This window comes from Nyctereutes procyonoides, unplaced genomic scaffold (genome assembly GCF_905146905.1).
Source record: "Nyctereutes procyonoides isolate TBG_1078 unplaced genomic scaffold, NYPRO_anot_genome, whole genome shotgun sequence".
NCBI classification, from domain to species: Eukaryota; Metazoa; Chordata; class Mammalia; order Carnivora; family Canidae; genus Nyctereutes; species Nyctereutes procyonoides.
Window position 1 is genome coordinate 36,295,234 of NW_026575043.1, and position 26,054 is coordinate 36,321,287.

At 47.6% G+C, this 26,054-nt stretch overlaps 1 long non-coding RNA gene across 1 annotated transcript; it reads right to left on the reverse strand.

Annotated features, from left to right (window-relative positions):
* Positions 1-12,566: 12,566 nt before the first annotated feature.
* LOC129507653 (uncharacterized) lies at positions 12,567-23,539 on the reverse strand. The gene is made up of 6 exons (XR_008664056.1): positions 23,397-23,539; positions 23,049-23,224; positions 19,978-21,553; positions 16,568-16,867; positions 15,374-16,150; positions 12,567-14,384 (listed from the first exon to the last, which is right to left on the reverse strand). It is a non-coding gene; the product is annotated as an uncharacterized LOC129507653 (long non-coding RNA).
* Positions 23,540-26,054: the final 2,515 nt, after the last annotated feature.

Sequence of the window (26,054 nt, forward strand, 5' to 3'; positions counted from 1 at the left end):
CCTCTTTGTGGACGGTAGTTCTCTCATCGCCCCGGACGGCCAGAGAGAGACACGCGGCCTACGCCGTACTTACTTACCCTCGACACCATCCTAGAGGCGCCTGCCCTCCCCCTCAGGACACCACATACACTGCCTCCAAATAGGCCTCCCTCATCACACATACACATTCTGTCCTCTGGCAAGAGCTAGGGTGTCTTACCACCAAGGGAACCCCCATAATCAATGGGCACCTCATTTCACAACTACTGGAGACCCTCAGCCCAGACCCTCAGACCCTCAACCTCACTGAAGTATCCATTGTCCACTGTCGTGGACCAACCCTCCAAGGACCTGGTGTCCTGAGGCAACAACAAAGCCGACTCTCCACTGCCCGACCCACTGCCTTAGACCCCCACCAGCTCCCCTCCTCTTCCTCCACACACCACAGTCCCCCTCTTACACACACCAGGAAACTCAGACAGACGCTCAAAGGATGGGAGGAATCACCAGGGAAAAAGGCTGGATCTTCATTCCAAAGAAACTCACTCTTCCAAACCATTTAGCCCCCATGATCATTTCAGATATAGGGCCATCCCTACACATTGGTCCCAAAGCCTTACACCAGTTCCTAGAACCCCTTTTCCACTATCCACATCTGCGAAAGGTTACCGGAGAGGTGCCTAAGTCTTGCAAACCCTGCTCCACAGTCAACGCTCCAGGGGGAATTCGCAGGCCAGGGCCCAATCAGCAGCTCTGCACACACCAACCTGGCGAGGACTGGCAGCCTGACTTTTCCCACATGCCACACCATAAATCCTTTCCCTACCTGTTAGCCTTAGTGGACACCTTTACACGGTGGATAGGGACTTTCTCCATACCTCGGGACACTGCGGAGGTGGTGGCCACCATAGCCCTCCAACATATCATTCCAAGGTTCGGCCTCCCGCGGACCCTACAATCTGACAACAGCCCGGCTTTCATCTCCAGCATCACCCAGCAAGTCTCCGAGAGCCTAAATATTACCTGGAAACCCCATATCCCATACCAACCCAGTCTTCGGGTAAGGTAGAGTGGGTCGATGGCCTTCTCGAGGGACGTCTCACCAAACTGCCCTTGAAGCCCGCCTGTCCTGGCCACCCTCCTCCCGCTGGCTTTATCAAGGCTCAGAGCTTCCCCTAGAGGGCCATAGGGTCTAAGTCCCTTTCGGCTTCTCTATAGGCAGGCCTTCCTGCTCACTCAAAATCTTCCATCACCGCCTCCTCTTTTCCTATCTTACCTACCTTACCTAACTCTTCTAAGAGCCCTCCTGCGGGCCCATGCAATTCAGTCAGCCCGACTCCAGGGGAACCCACACCAGATACTCCCCAAGCCCTGGCCCCAGGGGACAGCGTCCTGCTAGAAGAACTACACCCAAAAACCTTACAGCCTAAGTGCACCGGTCCCGATACGGTAGCCCTTATGACCCTCACGGCCGCCAAACTCCTAGCACACCACCCGTGGGGTACACAGCTCTAAGTGAAAGCGAGGCCCCTCACAACACGGATGCACAGGATCACCTTTGGGACCTACTCCAATACTGCTTTCGCTCCATCCTCCTCCTCCTGGTCCTACCTCCTAGTCACTCCACCACTGACCCTGAGTTTAGGTGGATGTTTACATGACAGAAACCTGGGACCGGGGAATTTTCAGGACTGATTGTCAACCACCGATTGTCAACCGCCCCTGGACTAGCCAGGACCCTACAGACTGAGTGACTGCGGGAGCTGACCTGGCCGCTGCTTCTGTTGTTGTTCCTCCTAGTGTCACCTTGTACCTGGGAAAGAGAGGGGCCGCCAGTGAGCAGAGGCCTCACAGGATAAACAGTTCCCACTGAGCCTTGCACCTGCCAGGGGGCGAAGCACGTCCCACAGGAGCACACAACTGAGAATCAGCACGGCAGGCCCCTCCCCCAGAAGACCAGCTGGAAGGACAGGGGAAGAGCAAGTTCTTGTCCAAGCAGCGCTAGAAGGTTCAAGGGTAAGTCTAGGCACTCACAGTATATAAAATCAGAGGATACCCCTTCTTGTTTTTTGTTTCCCGCCCCCTTTTTTCTTTTTTCCTGTACAAGTTGTTTTTAGCCACTCTGCACTGAGCAAAATGACTAAGAGGAAGAACTCACCACAAAAGAAAGAATCAGAAACAGTCCTCTCTCCCACAGAGCTACAGAATTTGGATTTCAATTCAATGTCAGAAAGCCAATTCAGAAGCACAATTATAAAGCTACTGGTGGCTCTGGAAAAAAGCATAAAGGATTCAAGAGACTTCATGACATAGAATTTCAATCTAATCAGGCCAAAATTAAAAATAAATTAAGTGAGATGCAATCCAAACTGGAGGTCCTATCCTGCTGAAAGATGAAAGGGTCAACCAAGAAATTAGAGATTTAAAAAGATTCATGGAAACTAATGAGAATGAAGATACAACCATTCAAAATCTTTGGGATACAGAAAAGCAGTCCTGAGGGGGAAATACATCACAATACAAGCATCCATCCAAAAACTGGAAAGAACTCAAATACAAAAGCTAACCTTGAACCTAAAGCAGCTGGAGAATGAATAGCAAATGAAACCTTCCACCAGCTGAAGAAGAGACTTAATAAAAATTTGAGCAGAACTCAATGAAATAGAGACCAGAACAACTGTGGAACACACCAACAAAACCAGGAGTTGGTTTTTTGAAAGAATTCATAAGATAGATAAACCATTAGCCAGCCTTATTAAAAAGAAGAGAGAAAAGACTCAAATTAATAAAATCACGAATGAGAAAGGAGCGATCACCACCAAAACCAAAGAAATACAAACGATTTTAAAAACATATTATGAGCTGAGCAGCTATTTGCCAATAAATTAGGCAATGTAGAAGAAATGGACACATTTCTGGAAAACCACAAACTCCCAAAACTGGAGCAGGAGGAAAGAGAAAACCTGAACAGGTCGACAACCAGGGAGGAAATTGAAGCAGTCATCAAAATCCTCCCAAGACACAAAGACCAGGGCCACATGGCTTCCCTGGGGAATTCTATCAAATGTTTAAAGAAGAAACCATACATATTCTACTAAAGCTGTTCAAAAAGATAGAAAGAGATGGGATACTTCCAAACTCGTTATATGAGGCCAGCATCACCTTAATTCTAAAACCAGACAAAGGGGATCCCTGGGTGGTGCAGCGGTTTGGCGCCTGTGTTTGGCCCAGGGCGTGATCCTGGAGACCCGGGATCGAATCCCTCGTTGGGCTCCCGGTGCATGGAGCCTGCTTCTCCCTCTGCCTATATCTCTGCCTCTCTCTCTCTCTCTCTCTCTCTCTCTCTCTCTCTGACTATCATAAATTAAAAAAATTAATTTAAAAAAATAAATAAAATAAAACCAGACAAACACCTGGCCAAAAAGGAAATTATAGACCAATATCCCTGATGAACACGGATGCAAAAATTCTCAACAAAATACTAGCCAATAGGATCCAACGATACATTAAGAAGATTATTCACCATGACCAAGTGGGATTTCACCCCGGAATGCAAGGCTGGTTCAGCACTCCTAAAACAATCAATGTGATTGATCCTATCAGCAAGAGAAAAAACAAGAACCATAGGATCCTCTCAATAGATGCAGAGAAAGCATTTGACAAAATACAGCATCCATTCCTGATCAAAACTCTTCAGAGTGTAGGGATGGAGGGAACATTCCTCAACATCTTAAAAGCCATCTACTTAAAGCCCACAGCAAATATCATTCTCAGTGGGGAACCACTGGGAGCCTTGCCCCTAAGATAAGGAACACAACAGGGATGTCCACTCTCACCACTGCTATTCAACATAGTACTAGAAGTCATAGCCTCACAATCAGACAACAAAAAGAAATAAAAGGCATTCAAATTGGCAAAGGAGAAGTCAAACTCTCCCTCTTCGCCGATGACATGATACTCTACCTAGAAAACCCAAAAGACTCCACCCCAAGATTGCTAGAACTCATACAGCAATTCGGCAGTGTGGCAGGATACAAAATCAATGCCCAGAGGTCAGTGGCGTTTCTCTACACTAACAATGAGACTGAAGAAAGAGATATCAAGGAGTCAATCCCATTTACAACTGCACCCCAAAGCATCAGATACCTAGGAATAAACCTAACCAAAGAGATAAAGGATCTATACCCGAAAAAACTAGTGAACACTTCTGAAAGAAACTGAGGAAGACACAAAGGATGGAAAAATATTCCATGCTCATGGATTGGAAGAGTTAACATTGTGAAAATGTCAATGTTACCAGGGCAATTTACACATTTAATGCAATCCCTATCAAAACACCATGGACTTTCTTCAGAGAGTTGGAACAAATTATTTTAAGATTTGTGTGGAATCAGAAAAGACGCCGAATAGCCAGGGAAATATTAAAGAAGAAAAGCAGAGCTAAGGGCATCACAATGCCAGATTTCCGGTTGTACTACAAAGTTGTGGTCATCAAGACAGTGTGGTACTGGCACAAAAACAGACACAAAGATCAGTGGAACAGAATAGAGAATCCAGAAGTGGACCCTGCACTTCATGGTCAACTGATATTCGACAAAGGAGGAAAGACTATCCACTGGAAAAAAAAACACTCTCTTCAATAAATGGTGCCAGGAAAATTGGACATCCACATGCAGAAGAATGAAACTAGACCACTCTCTTGCACCATACACAAAGATAAACTGAAAATGGATGAAAGATCTAAATGTGAGACAAGATTCCACCAAAATCCTAGAGAAGAACACAGGCAACACCGTTTTTGAACTTGGCCACAGTAACTTCTTGCAAGATACATCCACGAAGGCAAGAGAAACGAAAGCAAAAATGAACTATTGGGACTTCATCAAGATAAGAAGCTTTTGCACAGCAAAGAATACAGTCAACAAAACTAAAAGACAAGCTACAGAATGTGAGAAGATATTTGCAAATGACGTATCAGATAAAGGGCTAGTTTCCAAGATCTATAAAGAACTTATTAAGCTCAACAGCAAAGAATCAAACAATCCAATCATGAAATGGGTAAAAGACATGAACTAGTTCCCATTCCCACCAACAGTGCAGAACTGGTGCAGCCACTCTGGAAAACTGTGTGGAGGTTCCTCAAAGAGTTAAAAATAGATCTGCCCTACGACCCAGCAATTGCACTGTTAGGGATTTACCCGAAAGATACAGATGCAATAAACACCGGGACACCTGCACCCCGATGTTTATAGCAGCAATGTCCACAATAGCCAAACTGTGGAAGGAGCCTCGGTGTCCATCGAAAGATGAATGGATAAAGAAGATGTGGTTTATGTATGCAATGGAATATTCCTCAGCCATTAGAAATGACAAATACCCACCATTTGTTTCAACGTGGATGGAACTGGAAGGTATTATGCTGAGTGAAATGAGTCAATCGGAGAAGAACAAACATTATATGTTCTCATTCATTTGGGGAATATAAATAATAGTGAAAGGGAATAGAAGGGAAGGGAGAAGAAATGGGTAGGAAATATCAGAAAGGGAGACAGAACATGAAGACTCCTAACTCTGGGAAACGAACTAGGGGTGGTGGACGAGGAGGAGGGTGGGGGGTGGGGGTGAACGGGTGATGGGCTCTGAGGGGGGCACTTGATGGGATGAGCACTGGGTGTTATTCTGTATGTTGGGTAATTGAACACCAATAAAAAATAAATTTATTATTAAAAAAAACCTAAAAGACAAGCTACAGAATGGGAGAAGATATTTGTAAATGACATATCAGATAAAGGGCTAGTTTCCAAGATCTATAAAGAACTTATTAAGCTCAACAACAAAGAATCAAATAATCCAATCATGAAATGGGCAAAAGACATGAACAGAAATCTCACAGAGGAAGACATAGACATGGCCAACAAGCACATGAGAAAATGCTCCGCATCACTTGCCATCAGGGAAATACAAATCAAAACCACAATGAGATACCACCTCACACCAGTGAGAATGGGGAACATTAACAGGGCAGGAAACAACAGGAGAGGATGTGGGGAAAGGGGAACTCTTTTGCACTGTTGGTGGGAATGGGAACTGGTGCAGCCACTCTGGAAAACTGTGTGGAGGTTCCTCAAAGAGTTAAAAATAGATCTGCCCTACGACCCAGCAATTGCACTGCTGGGAATTTACCCCAAAGATACAGATGCAGTGAAACACCGGGACACCTACACCCCGATGTTTATAGCAGCTATGTCCACGGAGGCCAAACTCTGGAAAGAGCCTCGGTGTCCATCGAAAGATGAATGCATAAAGAATATGTAGTATATGTATGCAATGGAATTATTACTCACCCATTAGAAATGACAAATACCCACCATCTGCCTTGACGTGGATGAAACTGGAGGGTATTATGCTGAGTGAAATAAGTCAACCGAAGGACAAACATTAGATGGTCTCATTCATTTGGGGAATATAAGAATTAGTGAAAGGGAATAAAGGGAAAAGAGTGAAAATATCAGTGAGGGTGACAAAACACGAGAGACACCTAACTCTGGGAAACGAACAAGGGGGAGTGGAAAAGGAGGTGGGCATTGCGTTGCGGTGACTGGGTGATGGTCACTGAGGGGGGCACTTGGCGGGATGAGTGCTGGGTGTTATGCTGTATGTTGCAAAATTGATTTCCAATAAAAAACATTTAAAAAGAACGGAATACCACAAATGCAAAAAAAAGATATTAATTTTAGAGTTCTAGATCAAAAAATATATAAAAAAATAAAAAAGAACACCTATTCATCTCTCACTTTATTTTATTCTTTTACAAAATTTTATTTACTCCTTCATGAGAGACACGGGGGCGGGGGCAGGCAGAAACACAAGCAGGCTCCATGCAGGGATCCTGAAGTGGGATTCAAATCCAGAACTCGAGGATCATGAACTGAGCCAAAGGCAGATGGTTATCCGCTGAGCCACCCAGGCATCCCTCGTCTCTCACTTTCAACCAAAAGCTAGAAATAATTAAACTTAATAGGCATGTTGAATCCCTAGAGAGGTCAAAAGCTTGGTCTCTTGTGCCAGTTAGCCAAATTGTGAATGTAAAGGAAAAGTTCTTGAAGGAAATTGAAAGGGCTACTCCAGAGAACACATGAATCCTAAGAAAGCAAAAGAATCTTACTACTTATATGGGGAAAATTTTAGTGGTTTGGATGGAACATCAAACCAGCCACAATATCTCAACTCAAAACTTAATGCAGAGCAAGGCCCTATCGCTCTTCAATTCTGGGAAGGCTGAGAGAGATAACGAAGCTGTAGAATAAAAGACTGAAGCTAGCAGAGGTTGGCTCCTAAGACTGAAGGAAGGAAACCATCTCTATAACATAAAAGTGCAAAGTGAAGCAGCAAGTACTGATGCAGAAGCGGTAACAAATTATCCAGATCAAGCTAAGACAACTCATGAGGGTGCCTACGCTAAACAAATTTTTTTTAAGATTTGAGAGACAGCACCTGCCTGCACACTTGTGAGTGCACAGTGGGGAGGGGAAGAAGGAGAGCGAGAGAGAAACTACAAGCAGACTCCACGCTGAGCACAGAGACCAACACAAGGCCCAATCTCACAGCCCTGAGACCATGGCCTGAGCAGAAAGCAAGAGGAGGATGCTTAGCAGACTGAGCCACCCAGAAGCCCCACAACAAATTTTCAACAGAGACAAAAACATATTGAAAGAAAGATGTCATTTGGGACTTCATGGCTACACAAGAGAAGTCAATGGCAGTCTTCAAAGGAGGGGATGACTACCTTATTAGGAGCTCATGCAGCTGATGACTTGAAGTAGAAATCTAAGCTCATTTACCATTCCAAAAATCCTAGCGCCCTTAGGAATTACGCTAAGTATACTCGACAAATGGAGCCTGGATGACAGCACACCTGTTTACAACATGGTTTACTGCATATTTTAAACCCACTGTTGAGACCTACTGCTCAAGGGGGAAAAAAAGATTCCTTTCAAAATATCACCGCTGACAATGCACTTGGAGACACATTCTGATGGGAGTTGTACAATGGCATTAATGTTTTCCTGACTGCTAACACATCTGTTCTGTAGTGCATGGATCAAGGAATAAGTATGACTTTCAGGTCTTATCATTTAAGAAACAAATTTTGGAGGTGCCTGGCTGGCTCAATTGGAAGACATGTGACTTGATCTCAGGGTTGTGAGTTCAGGCCCCATGTTGGGTCTAGAGATTACTTTAAAAAACCTAAAAATAAAAATAAATATATTTTGTAAGGCTACAGCTGCCATACTGATTCCTCTGATAGATACAGGCTAAGTAAACTGAAAACTTTGGGGAAGGGTCCACCATTCTAGATGCCATTGAGAACACTCTCATGGTACCAATGCAGAAAAAAAATCCAGAATAGAGACACAAAAGATGAAAGCAAATTACTACCAAAAAAATGACCAAATAATAAAGACAGCAAAAGACAAAGAGAAGAACACAACAGCAAAACAAAACAACCAAAATGGCAATACTAAGTCCTCATCCATCAATAATTATTGAAATGTTAAGAATTAAATTTTATTTTATTTTCTAAAAGATTTTATTAATTTATTCATGAGAGTGAGAGAGAGAGAGAGAGAAGGGGGCAGAGATACAGACAGAGGGAGAAGCAGGCTCCATGCAGGGAGCCTGACATGGGACTCGACCCTGGGTCCCCAGGATCACACCCTGGGCCGAAGGTGGCGCTAAACTGCTATCACTGGGGCTGCCCATAAACTCATTTAAAAAAAAAAAAAAAAAAAAAAGATTTTTCCAGAGAGAGTGCACAGGCATGTGAGCAGGGCAAGGGTAGAGGGAGAAGAGAGAGAGAATCTCTGCAGACTCTCTGCTGAACGCAGAGCCAGACATGGGGCTTGATCTCCTGACCCTGAGGTCAAGATCTAAGCCAAAACCAAGAGTCAGACGCTCAACCGACTGAGCCACCCAGGTGCCCCAGCATTAAACTCTTTATTCAAAAGCCATAGAATGGCTGAATGGATAAATAAAACAGAACCAGTAACATGCTGTCGTAAAAGACTTGTGGTATGTTGAAGAATACACACAGACTGAAAGTGAAGGAATGGAAAATATTCCATGCAAATGGTAACTAAAAGAAAGGGTGGCTATGCTTATGTCAGACAAAATGGACCTTAAGTCAAAAATGGTCTCACGAAACGAAGAATGCCATTATGTAATGATAAAAGGATTAACCCAGAAGTAAAACATAAGACTTGTAAATATACATGCACCCCACATCATAGCATCACAGTGATATACAGTAATCCCCCTCACCCACGGTTTTGCTTTCCATTGGTTCAAATACCTCTGATCAACTGTGATCTGGAAGCAGATGACCCTCCTTCTTCTGAGGTAAAATCAGAAGGTCAACAGTAGCCTAACACTACGTCACAAGGCGTACGTTATTCACCTACTTCATCTCATCACACAGGCACTGTGTCACCTCACATCCTCACAAGAAAAGGGGTGCGATTGGTACAATAAGGTATTTTGTGAGAGACATTCACATAACTTTTTTTAGGCTATGTTGTTACAATTTTTTGTATATTAGCTTTATCGTTAATATCTCACGGTACCTAATTGATAAAGTAACCTTTATCATAGACACAGATATTTAAGAAAAAAACAGGATATGCAGTTGATCTGTGAACACCACAGGGTTGATTGAACTGCATGGATTCACTTAAATGTAGCTTCTCAAAGAGCTGCCAACATTAAGCCACAAGGCATTTATTTACAACCGCATTAGGACCAAACTGAAGGCCTGTAGCACAGATGTCCTATCTGTTGTTGCCTTCTGAGTACCTAGAGAGGCTCAGTGAGGCTGCCAGCATCCGCCCACCACAGGGGGTCCCAGGACTGGGCAGGTCACCTCATGTACTAATGGAGTGATTGGGCTGAACTCCTGGGGCTGGCAGGTAGAAGGCTGGGCTAAAGTAAAAAGTGCCCAGAGGGCAGAGACAGTGCTGCAAAGAGAGCCCCACACCCCTGGTGCCCTCACCCCTCCCAAGTCCTCCATGCAGCAGGCGTGACTGCAGGCCTTGGGCCCCTCCTGGGCTGGGTTTGGACTCTTCCTCATAGTGGTGCCCTGGCCCATGGCCTCCTGCAGGCCAGCACACTCAAGTTTGGCTACAGCAGCTATTGACCATGGCTTGTGGTACACCTGCAGGCAGATGGGGCAGCTATACTGAACCTCCAAGATATTGCTGCCACCTATGGACCCACCCAGCGACCTACTGATGAGCCAAGGCTACCAGGCTATAGGACATGGCCATCTCAGGGCCACCATTCCTGTCCTGAGCCAGGACACTCACATAAGTATATATACAGTACCCTGACCCTATTTTGTCTTTTTTTAGAGTGCATGTGGGCAAGTGGCGGGAGGGAGCGGGAGAGAGAATCTTTTTTTTTTTTGCGGGAGAGAGAATCTTAAGCAGGCTCTATGCCCAGCATGGAGTCTGCAGTGGGGCTTGAATTCACGACCCTCAGATCATGCATGGCCTGCGTTGAAATCAAGAGTCAGATGCTTAACTGAATCATCCAGGTACCCACCCCCCACACCCTTGAAGGTACACTCCATTGGGCGTGGAGCCCAATGCAGGGCCTGAACTCATGACCCTGAGATTGAAACCCGAGCCGACACCAAGAGTTGAACTCTTAACTGAAGGAGCCACCCAAGCACCCCTATTTTCTCTTCTTTATGATTTTTTTACTATTTCCTTTTCTCTAGTTTACTTTACTATAAAAATACAGTATATCATACATGCAACATAAAATATGTGTTAGTCATGTCGGTAAGGCTTCTGACAATAATATGCTATTAGTAGTTAAGTTTTGGGGAAGACAAAAGTTATATACAGATTTCTGACTGTTGGCATCCCTATCCACCATGCTGTTCTCAAGGGTCAACTGTACTAACAAACTAAATTCAACAGCACATCAAGAGAGCCCTATATCATGACCAAGTGGGATTTATCCTTGGGATTCAAAGTTGGCCTCACACATGCAAAATCAATGCAAATCAATGTGAGACACAATACAAAGAATGAGACACAAATATTACATCATCATCATTTCAACAGATGCAGAACATGTGACAAATTTCAACACCAACTCATGTTCAGTAAAACTTCTAAAACCTCAACACAATAAAGCCCATCTATGAAAACTCTACAGCTAATATAACCAGTCCGTTAAACCTGAAAGAACAAGGCAACCATCTCCATTCTCACTACTGCTACTCAACACTGTTCTGGAAGTCCTAGCCTGAGCAATCAGGCAAGACACAGAAACACAAGGTATAGAAGTCATAAAGAAAAAAGTGAAATTATCTATTCGCAGGTGGAAAGATCATATATGTAGGAAAGTGTAAAGACTTTCCACAAAAAACTACTAAAATTCAGTAAACTTGCAGAATATAAAATCAACATATAAAAATTGGAGGGATCCCTGGGTGGCGCAGCGGTTTGGCGCCTGCCTTTGGCCCGGGCGCGATCCTGGAGACCCGGGATCGAATCCCACGTCAGGCTCCCGGTGCATGGAGCCTGCTTCTCCCTCTGCCTGTGTCTCTGCCTCTCTCTCTCTCTCTCTCTCTGTGACTATCATAAATAAATAAAAGTTAAAAAAAATAATAAAATAAAATAAAATTAAAAAAAAATAAAATAAAAATTGGAGACATTTCTAAAGACTAACAATGAAATATCTAAAAAAGAAATTAAGAAAACAATTCCATCTACCATAACAACAGCAAGAATAAAATACTTAGGAACCAAAAGAGGTGCAAGACTTGTATGCTGAAAATTATAAACACTGATGAAGGAAATTTTCAAGGACACAAATAAATGGAAAGACATTCCAAGTTCCTGGATTGGAAAAATACTGTTAACCTATCCATACTACTCAAAGTGAAGCCTCCATCTCCTTGACTCCTTCTCACCGTACCTCTCATTTCTCCGCCTGGGAGGGGTGTCCCCAGCTCTCCTCATATCTGAGGGCTTCTCAACACTCACCTATGAGTCATCAGAAGGTTCACACAGAAGCCTCAATTCCCTGATCTCCCACACCACAACCCCCCTCAAAAAGAATAGGGGCTATAAAGGAAAACCCCAGTTCTACCTCCTTCAAAGGGAAAAACCTGGGGATTCCCTGCTGGGAGTCTCTCCTGTGTCTCCCTTACTCTTCACACAAGTGACTTCTGACACTTTAGGCCTGTGGCGATTTTTCCCTGCAATGAGAACTCAGTCACATCACATCTCCGATACCATCCACTGGAGATAGTGGCAGATCCCAACATACTGGCCCAGTCCCACAAGACGGCCCCCACCCTACTTCAGATGCCAATAGTAGTTAAGTCCCCAGGTTATACAACTTGTCTGATCTGGCTGCAAATCAGAGGCTCCCATGAGCCCCACCTTGGGTTGGAGTAATTTGCTACAGTGGCTCACAGATCTCAGGGAAACACATTTACCAGTTATAAAAGGACAAACAATACAGATGAAGAGCCGGATGAAGACTTACACAGGGTGAAGTCTTGGCGGGGGGAGGACGTGCAGGAGTTTCTGTCCTTGTGGTGTTGGGGTACATCCATGTGGAAGCTCTGCAAATCCCCTATGACTGGGGTTTTAGGGAGGTTTCCTCACGTAGGCATGATCAACTCATTCCATTTCCAGCCCCTCTTCCCTACTCTGAAAGATGAGGGATGGGGCCAAAAATTCCAAGCTTGTAATCATGGCCTCATCTTTCTGGGGACCAGCCCCATCCGGGAGCCATCTGAGAGCACAGCCTGAGCCACCTCATTAAAACAAAGGTGATCCTAGCACTCTTATCACTTAGGAATTTATAAAGCTTTCAAGAGCCCTCTGGGGACTCCTGGGTGGCTCAGTGGGTTAGCCCTGCCTTTTGCCCAGGGCGTGGTCCTAGTGTCCCAGGATCCAGTCCCACATCGGGCTCCCTGGATGGAAGCCTGCTTCTCTCTGCCTCTCACTCTCTGTGTCTCTCATGAATAAATAAAATCTTAAAAAAACAAAAGCCCTCTGTCAGGGATGGGGTCAAAGACCAAATGTTGGAATGGAGGATGTTCCTAGTGTTATTACTTAGGAAATGATAAGGTTTCAGGAGCTCTGTGCCAGCAACTGAGGGAAGAGACTGATACATATTCTCAATCATCTCATAGTGCTCCTAACTCCAATAACCCCAATCATACTGGTATTCCTTCTGTCATTCTTACAGTGCTCCGTTGAAACCAGCTTTCTAACAGGTCTGCTGACTTGGTTTAGTGGTCCCCATGCTCTTTCAAAGCAAAGTTCTTCGAGAGCAGACACCCCGAATGTTTACACCGTCTTCCCGGTGAGAGCAGTTTCTGAACAAAACAGGAAGTCAACAAATATTTGAATAAATAGCTGAATGAATGCTCCGTGCTGATCGTATCACGTACACCTGTTCCTTTGATGAACATTTCAATGACCTCACTTTATAAACTAATGTTTTGAGAAGTAACTCACCCAACAGTGTGCTGTTCAAAGTGGGAATACTAAAGCAAAATGGAAGGGAAACTGGGTAAACAGACTAGAACTACCAGTGTCAGGCGAAGTTGTCCTTTTATACGCAGCATTAGAACACTTGCACAGTGTCCATGTTTGACCAGTGCTTGTCAATTTCATGAAGAATTGAGCCCCAGCTGGATCCAGAAACAGCAGTCCCCACAAGAGCGTTGGTTGTGTTTTTTTGTTTTGATAGTTTTCCTTAAAGCCACACCATCCGGGAAATCCACTACCACAGCTCCAGGACAGATGCTGCTCCTGTTCCCCATCAGGTCAGCTGTGCGTTTTCATTGTCAGGCCACTGAGGTAGAATTAGTTGACTCCATGTCGGCCCGCTGTGGTGCTTGCAACATTTCCTGCAACTTGGCCTGCACCCGGGCAAGTTCCACTCTGTTGAGCTTCCCCCACCTGTATTCATCCAAGTATACAACACATTCAGCAGGAATAGGGGACTGCACACACTTAAGCTCCTTCAACTCTCCTAAGTGTTAAAGCACGTTCGTGATGCCTGATGTGGAGATGACATTGTCGTAGAACACGAGCGAGGGGAGGCTCGAGCAGCAGCACAGAGCAGGCAAGCAGGGTTCCGAGCTGGGCTTCCTTCAGCCGGCAGCTGCGCAAGTTCAGATGCTGTAGAGTGCCGGACACCTCCCCCAGCAGAACCTGGAGGGGCCCAGGAACCGTGTGGGACAGGTTATTGCCACAGAGAACCAACTCCTTCAGGCGGGTGGCATGAATGCTCTGGGACAAGTAGGTGATGTCATTCTCAATGAGCCTGCATCCATTGATCATCAGCGTCTCCAGTGGTTTTGCAGGCCACTGTGGAGAGACAGACAGAGTCACTTCTTGGAAACCCGAGTGTCCCACTAGATACATTTGGGAAAGATCCAGAAATCTGGCCTGAGAAATTGGCACCACGCCTACCCGAGTCTGGATGCACATGGTGGGAGCCAGGCTTCTGTAGTGGTTAAGACCACAAAGTGTGGAGTGAAACCTATCCCTACTCGCCATGGGACCTCTCTGTTTGCAGACTATGGAGTCGGCACTCTCAGCCTTAACTTCCTAATGAGCCCCATCAACACAATTATCACACATGCTCCACAAAGTGTAGCAGAATTGATGAAATTTAGCTATAGCTCCTACACATGGTAAAGCGTAGGTTTTACTGGCTGGAGAATGTGGGAAGATGGTTCCCCATGCTTCTATTTACTCAAAGACCAGGCCCCAGAGAAGAAATGTGTGGGAAATATCAGAAAGGGAGACAGAACATAAAGACTCCTAACTCTGGGAAATGAACTAGGGGTGGTGGAAGGGGAGGAGGGCAGGGGGTGGGGGTGAATGGGTGACGGGCCCTGAGGGGGACACTTGACGGGATGAGCACTGGATGTTATTCTGTATGTTGGTAAATTGAACCCCAATAAAAAATTAATTTATTAAAAAATAAATAAATAAAATAAAAAAAATAAAACCTTCAATCATTGGATCCCAAGTGAAAAAAAAAAAAAAAAGACCAGGCCCCAGGAGAACACCTCTGTATTCGGGGGGGGGCGGGGGGCAGGCTACAGAGACACAAAAGAGAGGAAGGTGTTCATCAAATCAGCTGAGCTTAGACATTGGTGGGGGGGCAGTTCCCTCCCTCAAACACCACCCTGACAACCTACCATCCTGGTTCACTTTCTCTACATAAGCTCTAGGAAGACGAGACCCTGATTTTGGTCAGAGTTTCATATCCATTCTTAGCTGTCTGCTTGGCATGGAATGAGTGCGTGAAAATGAATGAAAGAGTGAATGACAGGCTAATTTCAGACCTGCATCTTTCTCTTCTATAGCAATCGACAGCCACTGGCTGGTCCAGGACGTCAGCCTTGCAGTCTGTGTCCTCAGTGACTCTGCGGCCTCACAGGATTGGAAATCCAGGCTTGTCTCTGCTCCGACGCAGCGGGGTTCAGGGACGACTCCAGGGATCCTGGCCCCTGGCCCTTCAGAGGGACTTGTCGCACACTCACTCAGCATCTTATGCAGCTGACCCAAGAGACAGCCAAAGATGAGATGGAGCTTCTGGAGGCGGCCCAGTGGACTCAGCAAAGAGAAACAGTCTGCAGGGAAATCCCAGGGGATGTCGTTCATGATGAGGTTGCCCAGGTTGCTCATTTGCCCTACCTGGGTGAGGAACTGCATTAGGTCCGTCTGGGAGCAGAACCTACTCCTGTGATGAAGCCTCAGCTCTCGGATGGTCTCCAGCTCCAGCATCTCCAGATCTCTACAAGGCTGAGGAATGGCACTTGGTCAATGACCAGTGTCTGACAGTGGAGGTGCAGACCGCCATGGCTCTCTCGACTCTCTGGAGTATGTACAAGGGGAACCCAGACAGGTGGAAGAAGCCGAACAAACCACATAGGAGAAGGTCTGTATGCATTTCCTCGGGTTCTTGGTGATGCTGAGGCTGTTCTTTCGAACTGGGTGTCAGCTGGTCCGCCTCTGGCTCTTCTAGCATGTGTGTGATGACAAAGGGTGCAGGAGTAGCCTCCGAGCACTCCTCCCAGATGGAGTCATGGGTGAAATCCAGCACCTTCAGCTTTGATCTCCTGTGGGGAATGAGGAGGAGAGCAGACATGAGGAATTTCAGGCCAGTAGAGCAGGGCGGGCAAGAGACCAGCAACAGCGGCAGACCTTGGGGACCCACCACTGTGCCAACCAGCAGCCCTGCCCTCTGCCGTCCACTACGCCTTCTAGGTGCCCTCCTCCTTTCCCCACTTTATACGTTCCCGGGATGCCACCCAGGAACCCAGTCACACTCTTAACCACCTCAGTAGCATGATCAGCTCTGAACTATGCCAGGACTCTCTTCTCAGAGGGACTCTGACAATGGCCTCAGGGCCTCACGATGACGGATGCTGCACCACCAGGAGAGGCTAGCACATGCTTGGACTCCACATCCCTGAATCCAGCTCCCATTTCTGCAATTCACTGAGCCCCTACCAGCACCCCATCTCACCAGTTACCTGGGCCAAGCAGCGTGGGGAGGAACCAACTCCAGCCCATCCAGGACGGCTTCCAAGAGGTCTTGAGTTCTTGACTGAAATCTTAACAGTCCCAGATGGAGGCAGGGAAAGGGCCAGGCCTGCACCATTGCTGTCACAGTCTTCGTGTATCCCCCATCAAAGGCTACTGTGGACAGAGTTGGGAAAAGGCCCACAGGGTGCTCTTCCAGGGCACGTACAGCTGAGGCCTTGTCATTCCGCAGGCTCTGTGCTGCAAGATCCAAGAGATTGAGAGGGTCTTGTCCACTCATCTCCACCAACCTGGCACAAGGTTAAGGGAAAAGCCTAAGTAGATTTTCACGGTGCTCAGCCTCCTTCTGTTGGCACAGGACACTCAGCCTCAACCACCCATCTTAGCAGGAAGTGAGACCCTAGGCGGTCCTCCACCCCTCCTGCCATAAGACAACTTCTAGTCCTAAATCTTCAGCTCTTTCTCTGCTGGTGTCACCCAGTGTCCCTTAATACCAGCTAACTGAAGGAAAACAATTATGGCTTCATCTCCATTCTTTATTGGACTTCAGAGAGTATAAATTGTTCCAAACCTTATTTCTTGAACTTTCCCAAAGATCATCACCATCTCCAAGGTGATTTCAAGGAGCAGGACAGAATAACCCATCTCTTACCCTCGTCCAGTGGTAAGAGGTTGGGTCCTGAGGTTTTGTTTGCCTTCTCTGGCAAGCAGAGCTTCTAAAACAGTAACGGCAACTTTCCACAAGTTCAGATCTGTCCTCCTTCCTGCTCTATGGAATACATTCCTATTCACATTCTACCAACCTTCAGTGCAATTCAGAGACTAGAAAATTATTTTTAAAAAATCAAGGTGACATAAAAAACCCCTCTTATGGGGCTAGTGAATTTTTTACACAAAATGTCAGAAAAAGACAAGAGAAGGGAACATTAAAGCACCATCGTGGGGGGCCTGGGTGGCTCAGCTAGGCGGCTGCCTTCAGCTCAGGTCATGATCCCAGGGTCTTGGGATTGAGCCCCGAATTGGGCTCCCTGCACTCAGCAAGGAGTCTGCTTCTCCCTCTGCCCTTCTTTCCCTGCTTGTACTATCTCAAGTAAATAAATCTTCTTTAAGATGTACCATCTCAAGTATAAGCAGATACAAAGGTCGTTACTAAAACAATACTAAGAACAACTAAATGGTGTTCTTTGAACAGAGCAGAATCACAAAGCATTTCTTCTAGGAACAAGAGCAGAATGACACATTTGGGAATCTCTCAGTGAACTTCTGATCACACATGGACGACTGAGCATGAGTACTCAGAGCTGCCTCTTGAAAACCCAAATGAAGTAAAGGAATAGCTAAGACCAGAAAGTCAAGGAGAATGAATTAGGCAGTCCCACTCTTCAAGACAAAGCCAACTGAAGAAGGTGGATTAGGGAAACTAGTGTGCAGACTACAGAAGCCAACACCTAAGCCTACACAGGTGGTGAAATCAGAAATCAATTGCAGAACCCACGAGGCCTCAGGAGTGATAGCCGCAGGCAGGGCCCCAGGCGAGGGCCAGAGCCCACGGCCAGCACTGTGGTACTCAAGGAGTCTCTACAGACACGTGCGTTTACCTCCACCACCAGCACGGCCAGCAATCCACACCCGGGCCCGACCTTCCTCTACTTCCCACCCCGACTGCTCTGCTGCTCCCTGGAGCAGTGCTCAGCCCTCACATCCCATGGCAGGCTGCTCTTCTGTGGGGCACAAGGGGATTGCGCTGGGGCAGGTTTGGTACATGAGCATTTAGAACAACCAAAACACTGGACTATGACCCAACTGAGCATGCTCCACCTATGTATGAGCAGGAAGGGGCACCAGCTCAGAGCGGAGGCCTGGGAAGCAGCCTATGGAGCAAGCAGGACAGGAGGGCACACCAGGCCCCTGTCATGATCCACCAACTGTTCTGATGGCAGAGCTCCTCGGTAGCAGGAGGGCCCTTGCTGCAGAAGTGGCTGTGTGTGAACCCTCCCCTGTGCTTCTGAAATGTCCCATTTCTCTGAAGGAACAGCCCAAGAAGAGCCACATGCCTGGAACCTGGAGGGGTGTCTCTGCCCTTGCCCCTCCCTCATGCCCCTCTCACTCAGCAAAAAAGTCAGTCCAACTACTTGACTCCCAAGAGGGATGTATATCCTACTGATGGCTGCAGAGGACATAGAAAAGAGGTTCTCCAAAGGTCGGCAGTGAGAACTCCCACACTCTGAGGCGACCTCCATTCCCCTCCCCCTCAGCCTGTCAGCCTTCCTCCCAAATGCCTTTCTGAGGAGGAGCCATTCCCACCTACAGCTTCTCCCACCTGAAGCCCCTAAGCATCTCCCCGCTGCGCACCTGCACCTGAACGATCATCAACCTCCCTCTGTAGTTGAGGTGGCTGTTAAGCACAGTCTACTTGTCACACTGACTTCTGCTTTCTCCCTTTGTGGGGATTTTCACCCCAAGGCTTTGGGCCTCTGCCCAGCAGGATAGGAGGAGCTGAGGCCTCTGGCTTCTGAGTGCAGGCAACAATGGGTCACTCCTCTTCTCATCCACAAAATCCAGGATCTATTGCTGGCCAACTGACCATGTGCACCGCCTGAATGCACTTCACCTATCTGGGAAGGGTCTCCCCCGAGATTCCAGGGGCCTCTAATCCTGGGGGAGACTCAGAAGAGGAAGACCAGTGAGTAAATGATGGCCTTGGCCACTGCAGCTGGTCTTGGGCTATGATGGATACTCATCTTGTCCTCCCTGCATTATTTGTTGCAGATTCCCGTCAAGGTCCGTACAAACTCTGCTGTCCTCCTCGCTAAGTTGCCAGGTGGCCTTCCTCACACCTTCATCTCTAAAATTTCTGAGCCCCTGCTCACCAGGCCTCTTCTGGCAAGGGTTGTGGCACTTGTCTTTTTACTGTCACAACAGGGCAAGGGAATACCAAGAGGGTCCTGGATGGATCTCCTGGGAGTCAAACTTATTGCTCTTTATGCCCTGGTTTTAATTTTTTTTTCCGATTTTATTTATTTATTCATAGGAGACACAGAATGAGAGGCAGAGACATAGGCAGAGGGAGAAGCAGATTTCCCTCGGGGAGCTCGATGTGAGACTTGATCCAAGAAGTGCAGGATCACACCATGAGCTGAAGGCAGGTGCTTAACTGCTGAGCCACCCAGGCGTCCCTTATGTCCCGGTTTAAAAGCAGCCCTATCCTTTCCTAACCTGGGTCATTCACTCCAACCAAGAATGGGGGCTCCTTTGCTTGCCAACTCGGTGCTAGACACAAAGAGGATAAAGTCTTCAGGTGGCAGCCGTGGCTTCTAACTCTGTGGGACTCCTCCGCTCACCGGTGGATAGTTGTGGAACCTAACCAACTTTATCACTTGGTGGGTTTGACAGAACTTACCTCACAACAAGCAGTTCTGGGCATGCGGTCATATCATGTCCAACGGTCTTCCACCAGGGCCCAGCAGCATTACAGGAACGGCTTTATGAAACATATCCGAGCCACCTCTGTGGACAGCATGGGCTTGCTCCAGAGTCCTGGAAGGTACCATTCCCTACCCATTATACACCCAATCCTCTGAGATCGGCTCAGACTTATGCCCAAGCAACAAGGCTGCTTTCAACTGCAGCTTAGACTCTGCTGCTCTGCAGAGAACTTTCCTATTCTGGGATACACTCAAAAGTCAAAGTCTTTTTGGGTTCAGTCAGTTAAGAGTCTGACTTTGGTCAGGTTGTGATCTCAAGGTCCTAGGATGGAGCCCTGCATTGGGAACTTTGGCTCAAGTTGTGATCTCAATGTCCTGGGATCGTGCCCTGTCTTGGGATCCGTGCTCAGCAGGGAACCTGCTTCTCCCTCTCCCTCTGCTCCTCCCCTGTGCTCTCCTTCTTTAATAAATAAAATCTTTTTTTCTTTTTTAAGCGGCAGTCTTTTGTGTCACCTGGTATACAAGGCAGAGAAGTGTTCTGAGATGTGGAATATGTTGTCTCCAAAACCAGAAAAGTCCTCTCAGGCATTGTGCTTCCTTCTCTGCAGGAGGTTCAAGTGGTATAACTCATGTTTTACTTTGGATGATAGGACCCAGCATGTCCCCAACTGTTGGGGCACTCAAAATTGTTCTCATGTGGCAGATCCTTGAATCTCACAGGCATCTTCTCCATCAATGGAATGCACGTTTCTTACCAAGGCTTCCAATGTGCCAGACATTTCCTGTAATCTAACTCCATTAACAACCTATCAGAGAAGCAAATTGGTACAATGTTCTTCAGATACCCAGGTGGTTTGTGAACAATGACAGACTGGAAAGGTACAACCCTGGAGCAATGTGAAATGCATACTGTTGTCTGTTCCATGTGAATCTAAACGGTATCTGATAGGGGTAGAAAGAAACACATTTGCCAACTAATATTTGTATACCATGTACCTGAGAAGTCATGAATCTGGCTTGAGCAAAGAGAGTACATCTGGCATAGCAGCCTCAGTTGGGGCTACTATCTGGGTGAATTTATGGAAATTTCGGCCAACCTCCAGGATGAATCTGGTTTCTGCAGGGGTAGACAGGTGAATTAAATGGAAATATGACGCAGACCATCACTTGAGTCCTTTATATCCGTAAGAGGAATAAAATTAGGGATGCCTGGGTGGCTCAGTAGTTGAGCATTTGCATTTGGCTCAGGGCGTGATCCTGGAATCCCAGGATCCAGTCCCACATTGGACTCCCTGCATGGAGCCTGCTTCTCCTCCCTCTGCCTATGTCTCTGCCTCTCTCTCTCTGTCTCTTGTGAATAAAAAAATAAAATCGCTTTTTAAAAAAAGGAATAAAAAAAAACACCAAACAAAACAAAACAACAAAAGAGTAATAAGAATATCCGTCATTCCTCCTAGATTGTGATATTGTTTTATACTTACTATCTTCACCACGGATGGAAACAGGTACAGAGGCCTCCACTTGGCCTCCACAATCATGAGAGTTCTTACCCTACAAATGAAAGACCCAATGTGTGTTCTGCATGGATTTTCAAACATTCTATTCCATTACACATCTGCAAACTGGGTAATGTCACACGGTTACCATTGTGAGCTGGATCCTGACCTGGGATTCTATTTATTTGGCTCCCCATAGGCCCCCATCCTAACAGTGAGCCATGATTATGTTGTGTATATCCAGATACTAATGTTAACCCTACATCCAACAATATTGAAATTCTTGGTATATTCCCCCTTCCCCAGTCCACTCCTCAAATTACTCATATAGTCCAATCCCCTTTGTTTACATTTACCCAAATGTGGTAGGCAGCCTCCCAAATGGCCACAATGATTCTAGCCTCCTGGTATTCAGTCATGCCCTTATGAAGTCCCCTGCTTCACTGAGTAAGGCAGACCTGTGACAATCTGTGGCAATTACGATGTGTGACTTCCAACGTTAGGTCATAAAAGGCATTGTGACTTCCACTTTGCCTCCCCTTGGATCACTTGCTTTCACGTCATGGAAACACCCAAGCAGCCTTATGGAAACGTCCATGTGGCAAGGAATTGAGGCCTCTTGTCAAAAACTTACTGGCCGGGCACCGGGGTGGCTCAAGTCATGATCCCAGGGTCTTGGGGTCAAGCCCCACATCAGGCCCTCTGTTCAGCGGGGAGCCTGCTGCTCCCCCTGCTTGTGCATGTGAGTAAGCTGCCTTGGAAGTGGAGATCCCAGGCTCAGCTCAACCTTCAAATGACTACAGCCCCAACCCACATCTTGTCTGCATTCTCAGAGACACCATGAGCCAGCACTATCTGGCTAAGCTATAACTATATTTTTGACCCACAGAAACCATGTGAGATAACAAAAATAGTCAATTATGGTGCTAAGTTTTGGGGTAACTTATTGCACAGCAACAGGTAACAGATAGGCTGAATAAAATGTATGGAAATTCCTGGAAGAATATTATTGAGTCCCCTTGTCATACATACATGGTCCTTTGTTCTGGGGACCTGGGCCTCCTCTTCAAGGACTAGACAGTCTCAGGCCTGAACACTGACTACAAGTTGGCAAGGGATCATGCCTTTGTATTGAGCCGTCTTCAGCCTCCCATCATCCAGCCTTGATTTCTTGATAATAAGAGTACTACTCTTGGTGGCTGACCTTCCATTTTGTACGAAAAACACTGGGCTCCTCAAACCATTTCGGGAACCCTTTGTGGGTTGGTGCCTTGGCTGCCACTCCAACCTCATGGCTCACAGTAAATGGTGTAAACCTGGCTTTTGATGGTTCAATGCCACTGCCTGACCTCAACTGCTGCACGGTCCTGTCATCCGTTTCTATGACAGGCAACTTACTGTTTGTCAGCACTGGCCTATGCACGTACCCCACCACTGAACTGTTTAACGACGCTGCTGTCCCTCTCTTCAGCATATTCCTAGAGCCTTGGGAAATGGTGTGTTTGCTGGTGCTTCCTGTGGAATATATCCATTTGCTTGGGTTTTCTTACCTTAGAAAGTCATCATATGTATCCCAGCTTCACAATCCCTGAGTGGTTTAGCCTTCAGCTGCCATCTGTCAGCGATCCAGCAATTTCAACCTCACTCAGCATGGGCCATAGCTTCCTTTCATGCTTCTAGAAGCCATCCTCGTAGCAAGTTCACTGCGCAAAAACTCCTGCGGCCCCTGACAGAATGTCAAACCTTGTATCTCAGAAGAATACTCCCAAAGCAGTAAATTCACCCTACCCAATCTCAATCCCCCTCTCCTTTATCAAGCACCTATAATCCAGTCCCAAACACAGTCCCCAAGCTGGTACTTGCTGGTTAGGCCTTTCAGCCTCCTTAGGGTGTAGTACCTTTATCTCCCTTCTCAGCCTGAGTGTATCTCCTGCTGTTATGCTGGAACATAGTCCCTGTTACACACAAGGGGAGAAACTGGAGAAGAGGGCAAGAAGAGCAAATTCTGTCTTAGTGAAGGATGGCTCTGCATTCTGTCTCAGTGAAGGATAGCTCTGCAAGTATTCAAATAAAAGACTTTGATGGGGTTTTTGTTTTTTAGGGGGATGGGTTTTTTTTTTTTCAGTTGTGTGTTTTGGCTGTTTTTTCTAGGTAGGCCTCATGCCCAGCATGGGGACAGAACTCACCACCCAAAGGTCAAGAAATAAGCCAAGATCAAGTGCAATGCTTAATTAAGCAACACAGCCACCCAAGTGCCCTAAAGATTTTAGTTTTGCTCGTTTTGTTTTTAAGATTTTATTTGTTCTTGAGAGAGACAGAGAAAGAGGCAGAGACCTAGGCAGAGGGAGAAGCAGGCTCCGTGCCAGGAGCGCTATGCAGGACTTGATCCCAGGAACCCAGGATCAAGCCTTGAACAGAAGGCAGATAGATGCCCAACTACTGAGCCACCCAGGGGTCCCAAGATTTTAGTTCTTAATAGAGTGGGAGGGCAGCCCGGGTGGCTCAGTGGTTTAGCGCGCCATCAGCCCAGGGCCTGATCCTGGAAACCCGGGATCCGGTCCCACGTCAGGCTTCCTGCAAGGGGCCTGGCTCTGCCTCTGACTGTGCCCCTCTCTCTGTCATAAATAAATAAAATCTTTAAAAAAAAAAAAATAAGAGTGGCTTGGCCCACTCACTCCCATGGGCTCAGAGGGTTAAGGACGATTTCAGATCACAGGGGCCTCAATGCAGGTAACTCTATCAATACGCCAAGGTGCCAGTCTTTCCCGAACGGGAGGACTTTAGCACAGCAAACCGGCGTGGCTGGGAGTTTAACCTTCGTGGGAACGCCACTTCCCTCATCATTAAGTCCCAGGCAGACCCTTAGCTGTCCGGCCCGCATCCCCCACACCCACCTGCCCAAGACGAAGGCGTCCTGTTTGCTACCGAGCAGGTCCCGAGGCTGGCTCGCAATCGCCAGGTGGCTCCCTGCCTCCGTGTCCCCAGCCCAGCACAGCCGTCCAATCCCCGGGCCCTCATCACGAACCACTTACTCGTCAGGACGCTCCCCGAAGCGCGTGCTGTGCGCGGCTCGTGCCCTCCCTTCCGCGGGCTGCCATCCCGATTCAGCGCCGGCTGACGCTCTGGCTCTGGCTCTGGCCCTGGCCGTGGGGCCGCCCCCCGCGCCTGGGCTCCCTGAGCTCCGGTTCCCGAGATGGGCTCCTGGACGCCAGCGGGCCTGTGCGCACCCGCAGCCCGAGGCGAGGCCCCGGGCCTACCACGTGCCCTCCGGGCTCGGCGTGGCGGCCGCCTCCCAGGTCAAGGCTACCAGGCCGCGCAGGCGGTCAGAGCCCGAGAGAACGGCTCCGGCTCCGGCTCCGGCTCCGGCTCCGGCTCCGCTGGCCCGCGAGGCCGCCGCCCGCACCCCCCGGGGGCGACCGTCCGCGTCCCTTCACACCCTCTCTGGGGGCCGCTTCCCGCCTGGGCCGGGGCGCGCGGGGAGCCTGGGCCAGGCTGCGGCACATCCCGCCGTCCCGCGGCCTCGCCGGTGGGCTCGGGGCTCCTGTTCCACAGGGCGAGGCCCGGGTGACCGCGGAGCCCTCCGGCAGCTGACAACGGCGACGTCGGGAACGGAGTCGTCCCCAAAGGGCCCGAAACGGAAGGCTCAGAGCCCGCCCGCAGCGCCTGGAAGCCTCCTCCGGCTCCCAGGGCGTCTGGAGCGGCGGCTTCTCCCTGAGTCACGTGGGGTGCGGGAGGGAACGGGCCTGCGCCGCTCTTCCGTGGGTCACGTGGGGGGAGGGCCTGCGTTTGCGGGTTTTTTTGGTGTTTGATTTGCTGACATGTAGAATAACCCCCAGTGCTCATCCCCTCAGTGTCCCCCTCAGTGCCCGTCACCCAGTCACCCCCACCCCCCACCCTCCTCCCCTTCTTCCCCCCTTGTTCGTTTCCCAGAGTTAGGAGTCTTCATGTTCTGTCTGCCTCTCTGATATTTCCCACTCATTTTTTCTCTTTTCTCCTTTATTCCGTTTCACTATTTTTTATACTCCCCAAATGAATGAGAACATACACTGTTTGTCCTTCTCCGACTGACTTACTTCACTCAGCATAATACCCTCCAGGTCCATCCACGTTGAAGCAAATGGTGGGTATTTGTCGTTTCTAATGGCTGAGGAACATTCCATTGTATACATAGACCACATCTTCTTTATCCATTCATCTTTCGATGGACACCGAGGCTCCTTCCACAGTTTGGCTACTGTGGACATTGCTGCTAGAAACATCAGGGTGCAGGTGTCCCGGCGTTTCATTGCTTCTGAATCTTTGGGGTAAATCCCCAGCAGTGCAATTGCTGGGTCGTAGGGCAGGTCTACTTTTAACTCTTTGAGGAACCTCCACACAGTTTTCCAGAGTGGCTGCACCAGTTCCCATTCCCACCAACAGTGCAAAAGAGTTCCCCTTTCCCCACATCCTCTCCTGTTGTTTCCTGCCCTGTTAATGTTCCCCATTCTCACTGGTGTGAGGTGGTATCTCATTGTGGTTTTGATTTGTATTTCCCTGATGGCAAGTGATGCAGAGCA